The sequence below is a fragment of the Dreissena polymorpha genome, chromosome 7 (genome assembly GCF_020536995.1).
Source record: "Dreissena polymorpha isolate Duluth1 chromosome 7, UMN_Dpol_1.0, whole genome shotgun sequence".
In the NCBI taxonomy this organism is placed as follows: Eukaryota; Metazoa; Mollusca; class Bivalvia; order Myida; family Dreissenidae; genus Dreissena; species Dreissena polymorpha.
Window position 1 is genome coordinate 29,639,003 of NC_068361.1, and position 14,212 is coordinate 29,653,214.

The 14,212-nt window shown below is 36.0% G+C and overlaps 1 pseudogene; it reads left to right on the forward strand.

Moving 5' to 3' along the window:
* The first annotated feature begins 86 nt into the window (after positions 1-86).
* On the forward strand, positions 87-2,530 carry LOC127839579 (toll-like receptor 4; annotated as a pseudogene).
* Positions 2,531-14,212: the final 11,682 nt, after the last annotated feature.

Sequence of the window (14,212 nt, forward strand, 5' to 3'; positions counted from 1 at the left end):
GCAGGAGTTTTTGTGTCAGGAAAAAGTTTCCTTGTGGACCAAACAATGCGTGTATTTGCAAATGTAATAAACAGAAACAGGTGGCAATGGACTGTGATGGAAAAGGAAACCTTAAACTTTCCGAGATATGTGTGTTTATTGGAAATATAACATTACTTAAAGCTGGAAGAAATAACTTCGGCAACGTAACAGCATTGGATCTCAAAGGATGTGAGAATTTAACAGAAATATATTTTAATTTCAATCAGATTGCTCACATAGAACACGGGGCATTCCAGGACTTTCGGCACTTACATATATTAGATCTTTCAAGAAATCTGCTTCAGGTCTATTCCAAAGGCTGGGATGCATCCTTTCTTCCAAAGAACATTCAGAAAAATAAATGGCAATCCAATTCCAGATAATGCCAACTTTCCGAATCTGGACAGTCAATATAACCCGAATAAACTCACATCGGATGGAGTTACAAATACGGTTTTCAACGTTTCAAGAATAGCATATTCGTCTGTTTCCGGATTAAATGTACAAACAAAATGTAAACTCATTCGAATAAACAATTAAACATTTTCGCTTTCGAATTCGCTAAAAGTTTTGAACATTTCCGACTGTGGAGTCATCAGCATCACAGCAGGACCTTTCGAGCATCTTCACAGTCTAGAGGTATTGGATCTATCTTATAACTGTCAGCTGGAATTATGGAGTTTGGTCAATCTAACGTGCGGCTTGCAGTTTACAAAGATTCGTTTTTTGAACATGTCAAACTTAGTCAGTTGGTTCAGCAGCGAAAAACAAATTAAATTGCCGCATATGTGTTATCTCTGGAACACAACGGTCGAAGATGTAGATTTATCGGGAAACATGATAGATATGGTTGGAACAGACTCATTTATTTTGACACCTCCGTCGTTACAAAGTCTTCGCATAAATCAGAATAAAATAATGACGTTTGGTCCATATGTGCTTCAGTTAGGATGCCTAGGTAATGTTACAGCGATGTTTGCAAGTTACCAAAATCATGCCTTTAATCCACTTATTTATGTTGCGGAAAACAGTAAAATATATTCTGGACCCAGAGAGCAACTGTATCTAATGGAATGCCCTTTTTGCAATGTCAACTTTTTGAAAGAGTACGCAAACCGCACCAGAGATTGCACATATGTTGAGAATGGTGTGATAGATTTATTTATTTTAAAAATGCCTGTAAAAATTGAACGTATTATAGCAAATGATTGTGCTCTAAAATATAATATTAATACTGAATATTTTTTTAATACGGAAAATAGTTCAATGCGTTATGTCGATATGTCTGGAAATGTTTTTGAGTCTTTTACCGGATATATTGGAAATCTGCCGATGCTTGAAACTTTAAATATGTCCCGCTGCTATATGCTAACTATTGGTCAGACCAGTTTGAACTACATATCTCTGAAAACTGTACGACTTGCTCACAATGGTCTAGGCACACAAATGGCAGATTTCAAACGATCCAATATATTTGATATGCTGCCATCACTTCAAGATTTGGATCTGTCTTCAAATGGAATAACAATATTGTTTACTTCAACTTTTGCAGAACTTGTCAATTTGGAACGCTTAGATTTAAGCAACAACAATAAAGAACATTTCGACGAAAATATAAACACATTATCACATGTGTTGCAGATAAATTTACTCAATTCATACATTAAATACAGGAGTTCGACGCAAACTCGAAGCAAACGAAAACAATCGTACTAAGTTTTCAATAAACTTAAAAAACAACTCGCTGACATCTGATTGCAACAGTCAAACATTTCTACACTGGTTGATTCAACACAATGCAAACGTGATTGGATTCAGGGGATATAGCTTTACTACATCTAACGATAAGTCAATAGCTTGCGACAAAATGATGACTGATCTGGAACGCCTTGAATCGAGATGTAGGTCAAATGAAGCTGTCATACTAGCCGGTGTGTTGGTATTGGCAACATTCCTTTCATTGATCATTGGTGGTGTGATAAACAGGTATCGCTGGAGAATACGATACTTTATGTATATGTCAAAGAAGAGATTTTTTGGGCATCATATGCTTCCTGATTACACAGCCATAAAAAACTACAAATACGATGCATTCATATCGTATGCAGAAGACAATATACGTTTTATACTTGATGACGTCATTCCCCGACTAGAGACGGATATTATTTCATTGTGTATTCCCCAAAGAGACTTCCTCCCTGGAAACGCAATCTCAGACAACATTATTCACGCAATCCAGAGCAGCAGAAAGACAATTGTCAGCTAATCAAATGCCTTTTTGATGAGCGAGTGGTGCATGTATGAATTCAACATGGCGCGAATGGAGAGCATATATTCGAGAGGGGAGGGCATTTCGCTAGTTATCGTGATGTTGGAACCGATTGCACATGAAACTATGTCGTTGGAAATGGTACGGTGGATCAAAGACAATAATTATATTGAATACACTACTGATCACGACGGGAACGCCCTTTTCTGGGACAAACTGAGACGTGCGATAACATCGTAAATTCGAGCATGCTTAATGTTTACCTTAATATGATTTTTATTTGCTTTCTCCTCAGCCATTTAACTGATCATACAAGTTTTATCCTAAACAACATTGTTTAAGGTATATACTTTCTTATATGTTTTATATGAGGTCAAAATGACCTAGTCCACTGCAAATTCGGCCACAGTGGTTGCAATGTTTAAGGGTTATATCGCCGCCTTCTGTGAACGCTGCTTAACAGAGGCCTTCGGAAAAGTTATTTATCTGCAATTGTTTCCAGTCATTAAGAAAATACGGTTTAGCGATTCAACTATGTCATACATGTTGTCATTTTGCTTGTGACACTTATCATTGTTATTTATTATTATTTGATCTTATTAAGCAAACAAAAGACGGTGAAGCGTTAAAATGAAAGCCATATAAATACTAAAAATCAACGCATTTTTCGTCAAATATTCGGTAAAATAAAGTTTACCGATAAAAAAATAAGTGTCCCTTATAGCAACAGCCAAAATATCAACGCTAGATGTGATACGATAGCATAGATTTAACAAGATACAAAATGCTCGTTTTTACTTTTTGTGTCACAATATATCCTATGTTAATTTCCCGCGACGATATCCGAACAATTACGAGCAAACGCGACAATGACTTCGGGCAGCGTAGAAAGAACTACGTAGTTCTCATGAGCTGCCCGAAGCCAATCTTGCGCTCGCTCGTAAATGTTCGGATATCTTCGCTGGTAATTCACAGGCAATATATTATCAAACAAAATATACAAAAGAGCATTTTGTATATCGTTAAATCTATGTTTCCACCACATCTAGTGTAGAAATTTTGGCAATAATATGATGTATACTTGTATATACTGTATACTTAATAAATTGTTGCTGTTTTCGGGTTGAATGGTGAACGCTTTAATGCATGGATTGTAGTTGAAATTAGTTTATGCTTTGATTTTGGAAAGCAATTTGGTCACCTGCCTAACATTTAAGAAGAGCGTTGTCAAGAGATTCTCTTATGGTGATTTATCTGAAACTTCATGATTCATAGGTTTTGTATATATTTCAACAAAACATATTCCTATATTCTTATAGTTCTCACACTTACCTCTAGATCTACTGGACATTTATGTTATCTATTTTATATATGCATATATGTACCGTATCGTGTTTACTTAAATTCTCCAGTAATTGACATTTCAGCGTTGTAATAAAGAGGATTCAATACCTGTCGTTGCGTTAATAGGTTTGATGTATTTAACAGATATAAGAGCAAGTCGCCCCCTTGTTGTAAAAAAATACCATGTTGCATTGAAATAAGAAGGCACATGGTACCATGTTGCATTGAAATAAGAAGACACATGGTACCATGTTGCATTGAAATAAGAAGGCACATGGTACCATGTTGCATTGAAATAAGAAGGCACATGGTACCATGTTACATTGAAATAAGAAGGCACATGTTACCATGTTGCATTGAAATAAGAAGGCACATGTTACCATGTTGCATTGAAATAAGAAGGCACATGTTACCATGTTGCATTGAAATAAGAAGGCACATGTTACCATGTTGCATTGAAATAAGAAGGCACATGGTACCATGTTGCATTGAAATAAGAAGGCACATGGTACCATGTTGCATTGAAATAAGAAGGCACATGGTACCTTTTTGCACCAATGGGGCGTAGTAAGGTGTACTTGAATGTTAAAATGTATCCACCATGCTAACAAGGTAATGTATAATCTATTATTTTAGAAAAGCAGTTGTTAAGAGTAGGGACGTAATAGTTTTATTTGTTTAGAATATCAATAAACAAATTAACTGCATATCTATTTAAGTAAAGACATATATATCAGCTTTCTGACTTTTATTCCGTTTGCGATGAGCTATTGTCATTGTGTTAATAAATGATATGTACTATCAGATAAATTTGTAAAGGTTCTTATAGATGTAACTGCATGTCTTCCTGTTTTTATTTTGAAGAATTGTTCATCCACCGATATAATTCAAACAAAGCACAGACTATACCATGATGTAAACCCATACCCACGACAGTCTTTATAAAGGTAAATATGATGCGATTTCACAAACACAGCTCAACTTGAATAACTTTAAAAGCTTCTCCGGACCCAAATGAACCCATTATTAATTTTGAAAAAAGGATAATTAAACAGCGCTTTTAAAGTTTATATGTTCTCCCTAGTTGTACCGTTTGAAATGCTTAATAAATAGTTTGCTATAGTAAATAGAATACAATATAATTTTTAATTTACAATTAAATTGAATTGATAATTCACGAATTGCGACAATACGACAATGCGATAGTACGATGGCGACAATGCGATAATACGATGACGACAGTACGATAACGCGATAGTACGATGGCGACAATGCGATGATACGAAGGCGACAGTACAATATGGCTATCGAATTGTCGCCAACGTACTATCGCACTATCGCCATCGTATTGTCGCACTGTCGCATTGTCGTCATCGTACTATTTCGTTGTCGCATTGTCGCCATCGTACTATCGCATTGTCGTCATCGTACTATCGCATTGTCGCCATCGTACTATCGCACTATCGCATTGTCGCCCTCTGGATTTGAATGTGTAACCACGATGGCACTAACGGTAATCCGTACAAAAACAAGAATACGTCTAGTTGGCAAAAGTCTTTCACAGTTGATACACGGTAGTTTTAACCGAAAAACAATTATCATTTGCCGACATGTTTTAACTTGTTTTAAAGTATACAATTACTTTACTTTTTCTAGTTATCACGTTTTTTTTAATTGTTCACGGTAAGATACTATTTTTCAAGTGCTTTTAGGATTTTATAAATTTTTGTTTATTAGATCAACATGAAAAGTGATCAGTTCAATGTAAAATTAACTTACCTCTGTACAATTACTCAGAGTATGCTGACATAAGCAGTACAGGTGTAATTCTAGTGTAAGTTTATGCTTGTTAAATTTTATTCGAAAAACTTTCTCTAGAAATGCATGTCAATAACATATATATATATATAGATTATTATTATAGTCTCATCCAATATTTACAATTTTCACAATTTTGCATATATAAACACTAAGATAAAACATTGGCCATTCATAAAATGAGTTATAAAAGACTTATTCTGTGTATCAATGTACTTTACATGGCAATCAATATACATGTTAAAAGCTATATTGCCACCACCAACACCAATCTTACCCATTGTCATACAAATTTGTTGCCGTATATTACATTGTGAATTGTGACATTATTGCACAAACAGTTAACCAACTAGAGAGAACATTCAACCATCATGGCATGCCATGATAATATGATTAGTGGTGATAATATATACTTCTACATGGTTGGCCTGCAACGCAATAAACCAAAGGGCCTTGCGGTTTCAGAGAATGATTATATTATTTATATTTATAAGCAAAACAGTAACTCATAGGGAGGGCAAATTTTCTGCATGATTTGAACAAACTTCAAAGAGAACCTCATAACGATGTTACACACCAAATATTGTAGTCATGCCTCTTGTGTTCACTTTACATATATAAACACTATAAATCTCTCTGAATATAAAATGAAATGCAGAATATGTTTTTATAAGTCTATAACTCACGGTTTCTTTAATAAAATATTCATATTTTATGTACAAGAACTTTCACTACACAAAGTTTGGATCAAGATCAATTCAAGCGCAGTCTGATCAGGATCCAAAGTGTTCGCTTAACATCTTAACAAGTACTGACTGAATGACAATTATGTTGAACAGTTTGGATACTGATCAGACTGCTCTTTTGGAGCGAAAATGGTCGCAATCGCCCTAAGGTCCAATTTCCTGTTATGTGGCTCATTTTTCTCATGATTGATACAAATTATCATGATATAAAGCAAGTCTGTTGTATATTAAAAGTATTTTTTAGTGTGCATATCCCACCCCTGAATGAAAGTTACAAAGTTGGTTGTTATTTAAAGCTATTAAACAATTAAAAAAGTTTTCAATTCTTTTTTATTTAAGTCAAATGCATGCTATATATGTTATAAACATACATATGATTAACACTCAACAAAAGTTTAACGATCACTTCAATACACTACACACCTGGCGTGGTAAATGGTCTCTAATGAAGCAATATAGTATAATACATGCGAATGGTGCTTTTACATATAAATATATATAAAAATATGTTAACTATTATTATAAAAGCTTCTACAACAGTCTTATAAGATGTATAAAACACTTAAAGGTTGATGCAAGTATTCATCAGGTTAAATTGGCTTAAATTTAAATTTTCAAAAAAACAAAAAAACAGTTTAGACATTTTTTTTAATTTTTTTTTGGTAGACTGCTCACTTTTCATGATTTTATTTTTTGTTTTTATTTATCCCCCCCCCGACTCAATATTTTGAAAAAAATCCCGTAAAACAAATAAAAAAAGGCTGGCCTAATGGCTATGTTCAATACTGATACATTATGGCCATCATCGATGGTTCGCTGTCCTTTAATCGCAGTAGTTGTTGCTGCGCTTTTCACCTAGACGATCCGGATTCAATGCCCGTTGACGGAGTCACGTGAGTTTGGTTGGTGTTAACGATACCGGACATGTGTGTTTTATTACGGGTACTCCTGCTTCCCCCAACAATACCTCACTAAAATTCAATATCTTTCAACAAACGTAAAATAGCCGGAAATTAGGTTTAATGGACAATTCGTCACAACTTTCGTAAATCTAGTTAAGTTAATAATGCATGAGTGTTGGGATACACTTTTTATAATCACATAATGCAGCCTTAGGCGCGGAAGGACCTTATAAAGTTCGAAACACAAACACTCTAACATCAATGGTTGTCAAGTTTGCGCAGTGTTTGGCGCTACCCGGTTTCAATCCCCTTCCTGGAAGCATCAGAGTTTCTGGTTGGTTGTAACCATAGCAGGTACGCGGGGTTTCCTCGAGTTAACCGGCTTAACCCCGCAAAAAAAATTAATACAATTCAAAACAAGACTATTGCCAAGCAATATAAGTCCACTACCGGCTCCACCCATGGCCAGAATTTCAACCATTTTTTTACAAATATATTTTTTATTATATTTGTTTCCATAGCAACCATAATTTTTGACGTAGGAACAAAATGAAATGACGTGCATAATGTCCATATTGCCATCTATCCATGTTTCAAGTTTCATTAAAAAAATATGAAGAACTTTTAAAGTTATCGCAGGATCCAGAAAACTACCATTTTCAGCAGTATTTCTAGTCTATTTGTTGCCATAGCAACCAGAATGTTTGACGTAGTAACAAAATGAAATGACGTGCATAATGTACATATTGCCATCAATCTATGTTTCAAGTTTCATGAAAAAATATAACGAACTTTTAAAGTTATCGCAGGATCCAGAAAAGTGTGACAGACAGACTCACAGACTCACAGACGCTCTAGAGCGAAAACCATAAGTCCCCTCCGGTGAAACCGGTATGGAACAAAAATCGTCATAACTTTCGTGATTCTTATTATTTAATTAGGTGGGCGCGGAAAGACATTTTAAATTCGAAACATATACCCCAAGGAATTCAGGAGAGGCAGTAAATCATAAGCTACAAAATACAAAAACTCCTCACAATTTTCTCCAATCCCACTCACCCCACCAATAAAAAAAACAAGAGGGCCTGAAAGGCCGAAAGTCGCTCACCTGAGATAAAAAGAAATGACCTGTTCTTTGCAGCCGAATATATCAATAGAACAAATGTTCTAACCAAGTTTCATAAACAATGAACAACAAATGGTCCCATGACGGAAATGTTTTTCAACAGACTGGAACCATTTTTGAACTCGTCCAAGATATTATTGGGACAAACCTTCTGACAAAGTTTCATGAAGATCCATCAATAAATGTGGCCTCTACAGTGTTAACAAGGCAAATATTCATGACGCACAACGGAAGAAAGACAATTGACACAAGGTGATCACAAAAGTTCACCATGAGCAAAAAATATTATGCTCATAAAGATTGTCACCATGTGTGAAGATAAGCAAGTGGCGTTCAGATTGAACTAAACATGTGACTAAAAGTATTCACAATGTTTTACTATAAACAGCTGTGGTAATGCGGTCTCGTTCGCTAACGCAGGTGAACCAGTCACGGGACGGTTACGAGTTATGTAACTTTGTGAGCACTTATGTTATACGGAAATAGTTATCGAGTCTAATTTAAGAACGCTTATTTCTTACCCACTTACTGGTTGTCAGATAGGCATGAATCTACTCAAAGAATTAATCTATAAGTGAAAACCAAAGCAGCCTTAATGAAAATAACTAACTCTAGTCTAAAGAATCTATGTATCGTTAAAAATGAACAAATACAGCAAATACCTTAATGAATGTAAAAAGAAGTTCACAATCTGTCCAAAAAACGGATATATATTAGTTACTGTTAGTCTAGAAGTTGCTTCAAAATTTTAGTTTATAAAATAAGTCGTACTTTTTCTAAAGAACCTAATTTATGGAGAGTGGAAAACTCCAGTTCTTAAATGTAAAAAATAAGAAGAATTTATAAAAGTTATTTCAATCAAAAGAGTCTTTCTAATTTAGAAAATGCAAAATAACAAGGTTGCCATGGAAACAGTTTCATAGCACAGTAGTCTGCTAAATACACCAGTAGGTTAACTTGGCTTATCAGTAAAGATAAGGCTCTACAGTGCATTAGTACATGTACAGTTATTTTATAACATAGGTTTATTAAATTGCATGCAAACTACTGTCTTTATGTACACCACATTTTATGAAAGAAGTCCCAGTTTTTTTACAAGGGAGTTAACTATAAGTTAACTATTAGAAAGTATGTACAGGTTATCTTTCTTTAAAAATTATGTCTTATCACAACTAGACTGTTTACATGGTTTCACTATATACATATAGAGAAAACATTCCCACCCCCTGGCGGCCATGTTTTTCCACCGATCTAGACCATTTTCGAACTCAACCGTCATATCCAGAAAACACATGTTCTGACCAAATTTCACGAAGATTAGACCAAAAGTGTGACTTCAAGAGTGTTCACATGTTTTCACTATATACATATAGAGAAAACTGCCCCGCCCCCTGGCGGCCATGTTTATTCACCGATCTGAAACATTTTCGAACTCGTCCGAGATATTAATGAAACCAATTTTTTGACCAAGTTTCATAATGATTGGACAAAAATTGTGACTTCTAAAGTGTTTACAATGTTTCTCTATAGCCATAAAAGGAATACTGCCCCGCCCCCTGGCGGTCATGTTTTTCAACGGACCGGAACCATTTTTGAACTCAACCAACATATCATTTAGACAAACATTTTGATAAATTTACATTAAGATCAAATGTGACTTCTACAGTGTTCACAAGGTTTTTCTTCTTTTTTTACCCAGTGACCTAGTTTTTGACCCAGCATGACCAAGTTTCAAACTCAGTCGAGGTACATGTATCAATAGGACAAATGTTCTGATTAAGTTTCATTAGGATCGGACAATAAATGTCGCATCTGGAGTGTTCACAAGGCAAATGTTGACGGCGCACGACGCACGACGGACGACGGACAAAAGGCGATCACAACAGCTCACCATGAGCACGTTGTACTCAGGTGAGCTAATTAATCCAAAAACAAAACTATTACTTGCGTGTGTTCATAATTTCGAGCGAGCGCTGACCAGTTTCATTGAACGACTTCGAGAACATTTTAGGCAAAGGATGGCTACCAACTTTTGACCAGATGATTTCTATGAACTGAAAACACCTGAACGATGTTACGAGCTCGAGTTAATGGAAATCTGAGCTCCACTGCCCGGCAAAATGGAGGTCGCCAAGTACCTGTAATGCACGTCCCTATGCACAAATCGGTTGAAATATTCCTGTTTGCTTTCCGTTACCAGGTAGGTGCCCGCATTGTCGCCGACGAAAGAGGACCATATTTTAAGTAAGTTACCGTAATTACTCAATGTTTTCGGACACTCTAAGTTTTCGGACACCCCTTTTTTTAGCAAAAATAATTATTTTTCGTGACTCTTAATTTTCGGACACACGAGTTTTCGTTCATAATTAATATCTCTAAGTTTTCGGACAGTATATTTTACAGCGCTATTTTACCAAATTTCGGTCCTGTTTTCGATATCTAATGACACTTCGATCATGGGGTTTTACAACCGGATTAACATCATAAAACGTGCCAGGTGCATGCCTGAGGGCAACGGACCATTACATTTGAATTATTGGGTAAATAAACTTGTAAACCGGTTTTAAACATTGGTTTCGCCCGATAGCATAAGCGTTATGACAATTATCAGGGGTAGTGCCAATTAACAAGTTCAATTATCTACCGCAATGGTATTGCCGATTCTCAGTAAAATAGCTGTTACAAATAATAAACGCTTCAAAGTGTGATGAACCGTATTGCAAGTTTTACGACCAATAGAAGGTGTAAGACAACAACTATCGGAAACGAACAAACAAAGAATTCATAGTTTGCTTTTTTATTGCGTTAATTACAGGTTCATACTAGCGAGTATCGGTACATCACATGCTCTTCTTTGAACTCGTTGGCCAAAGTACAACCTTGTAGTAACTTTCTGTCAAATAAATTAAGCATTTTTAATTATTTAAAATGCAATGCAAACATAACTGCAATTTATTCTATATGGTATTTTACAAGCGCGTGCTATGACCAGTAGTCGTTGATACAATGGACGCTATTTTCGGACACTTCAATTTTCGACTCTAAGTTTTCGGACACCTGTATTTTGAGAATATTTTTTGTATCTTAGTTTTCGGACACGAATAAAAATAATTATTTTGAAGTGTCCGAAAACATAGAGTAATTACGGTACGTGCTGACACCGCACGATTTCAGGATACGCCGTGATGCGAACGTGGTCGATGTACACTTCTAAATATTCATATGAGCCATACATTAAAAAATATGTTGTCCAGGTGTAAGAACCCAACTTAAATGATGAAATTGAAATCAATTAGGATTAATATCGCGTTTTCCCATTCCCACGTGCAAACAGATGAAACCATACATACCCACGTGCTTAAGCGCCCGATCGTTACGGATTAATGTTTTTGTCATGAGCTTGCTCAGAAGGTAATAAAAAGATCACACGTCTTTTTTTATCAAAATCTTTACTCATAACTTAGATATTCAAGTTTGACAAGTGTTGCGTAAGTAAAGTGTCCAAGTGTGTACTACTAAGTAAATGACCAATGATCAGATTCCTCAGCTTCGGTCTGATCATTTAAAAGCGATCGCCTGTACACGTGTTAAGTTGCACGTGTCCATGTACTTATGAAGCTAAATAAAAGATTTCATTGTGTCTTTATTCCGCCGTTATTTCATGTAGCCTTTGTTGTTTTCACTTAAGTATGATGGGTGGGCTATAGCGCGTTTTCATAACATTATCTAATTTTCCGTTCACTTTGACTGAGATATCTTCATTCATGTAATGGATAACGACTATCGCAAGCCAAAGAAATACTTTCAGCAATTATCATCGTACAAAATGACCGTTGTAAAGATATGATATTTCTACTCCCACACAAAACGATATTTAATAATATAAATTTGGTGTCTAAGAAGAACATTGCTGTGAATAGTACTAAGTACAATTCTGTCCATACCAACGTTAAAAGTATTACATTAATGAACCTCAGCGTACATATGCATTGTATATTTATAAGCAAAGTAATTCGATATCCGGCGTTTGTTTACGTCGTTTATTAATATGTCACATTTGAATTGATTCTGTCTTTATTTCGATTATCTAAACTATAATATATTATAAACACAATTAATTAAATTGAAGTATACATAAGAATTGCTTTAAAGTTCCAAAGCAAACAAGCACAGGTGACTTCTGATACAGTGGATGGATTTTTGTGTGCACGATTCGGACTGTGCAAAAATGACCAAAACAGTCATGTTTACGCTCGTGATACGCAGACATTGAGACCACTATTAGTGTTTGGTAATCCAGCTTGCATATTGTAGTTTACCATTCTATTCACCGTTTTCTAGTCATAGTCTGAGTATTATATGACAAATTCCCTATCAACAACCAAATTGTTTTTATCACAGGTATTTAAACTGATCCTGGAAAGGTAAAATGTACTTTATTACATATCAACCGTTTACTAAAATCTTAAACCGGAAAGATGTTGTTTTTTAAAGATGTGCGACAAGATGGCCACCCGAACCTATTAATGATCTTAAGTTCATAACTACCGGGGTGTGTAACTATCCACTAAAATTGGATTATTATCGAGTCTCCAACTCTTTTTTGGGGGGGAGGGGGGATGATTGTTATGTCAAACGCCACAGTTTGGACCTGCAGCGATTTCTAGATTATGACAAGAGAATTGCGGAAGGTATCCTTCAGCATCAGACAAGCATCATTGATGCGCCACAAAGTAGTTGCCTGCCAAACCCTGTTCTGGTGTTGCGGTGTTCAAACACGTATGAACTTGGTGGGGAAATAGGATCCCTCGTGGAAACAACCGCTCTCACAAACATACTTGCGATAAGCTATGGGGACAATGCCATTGTGCACATTATGACAGGAAATGCTGTACAGAGGACTTTGCGAGGCCATCTTCTCATTGATAAGTGCCTTAACAGCCAATCTATAGCCGAAATTATCCATGAAGATCCTAAGATTCATATACTGCTGCCGAGCAATGGTATTCTGCCCTTCTTACGGGTGAGACGATGCAGATGCCAACTTTTCTGAAATTTTAATCAAACTCGAGATGGTTACAGAGAAGAAGAAACATGACCTTGGGTGTTTGCCGATGCATTCGTAGGCAGTGTCCGATTTTCTATCCTTCTTTGCTGCAGCTGAGCACTGCAATTACATAAGATTTTCTTATTACTATCGGCAGCAAGCGGGCAACATAGAGGAAACGCACACAGACGTTAATCAAAAGTGTGTTGATGGTTTTCAGAATGTTCGTATGAGCAATCAGTCTCATGCTGGGCTAAGCAGTAATCTTGTGAGCAAATATTGATGTCTTTAAAGAACACAGATGGTCTCATTCGCGGCAATGGGATGACAAAGGAAAATGCAAAACCTTTGGACCCTATCTGCATCTGTAACATCCGAGTACAACAGGGCGATGTAGTAGTTCACAGACCTGACCTGTACTACACGTCCAAAGCTCGAAGACTTAACAGAGGCGCGCATTAAAAAAGATGCTTCTGATCTAGAGAAAATGCAAAAACAGATTACCGGTATAACCTGCTCACCCTACACAGTTGAGCCGACTAGGAGACAATTGTAAACGGTCGAGTTTCCGGGTCAAATGTGAATGTTCATTCATTTGTGGCGGTTTGGAACAAAATCATAAAACACATCATGGGTATTATAAGTCTGCCTTTGCTTATCAAGAGCAAAGAAAGAGCCAAATCATCTGGAAATAATTCCGCTGTTAAGATCACTTCTGGCCGTGCGATTGATCCTGCACTTTTGTACAATCGTTTCCAGTCAAATTCTGGAGATTTTTTTCCATTGAAGACGTGTTGGCTTATGAACAGACCCAAATTCTCTTGCTCTCTTTAAAGCTAAGAACATATTTCTTAAAGCCTTCTGCTCTCTTTGAAGTCAAGAGCATATTATTAAAGCAGACACGCCTCAGATCGCTCAAGAATATATAGATCATTTGGC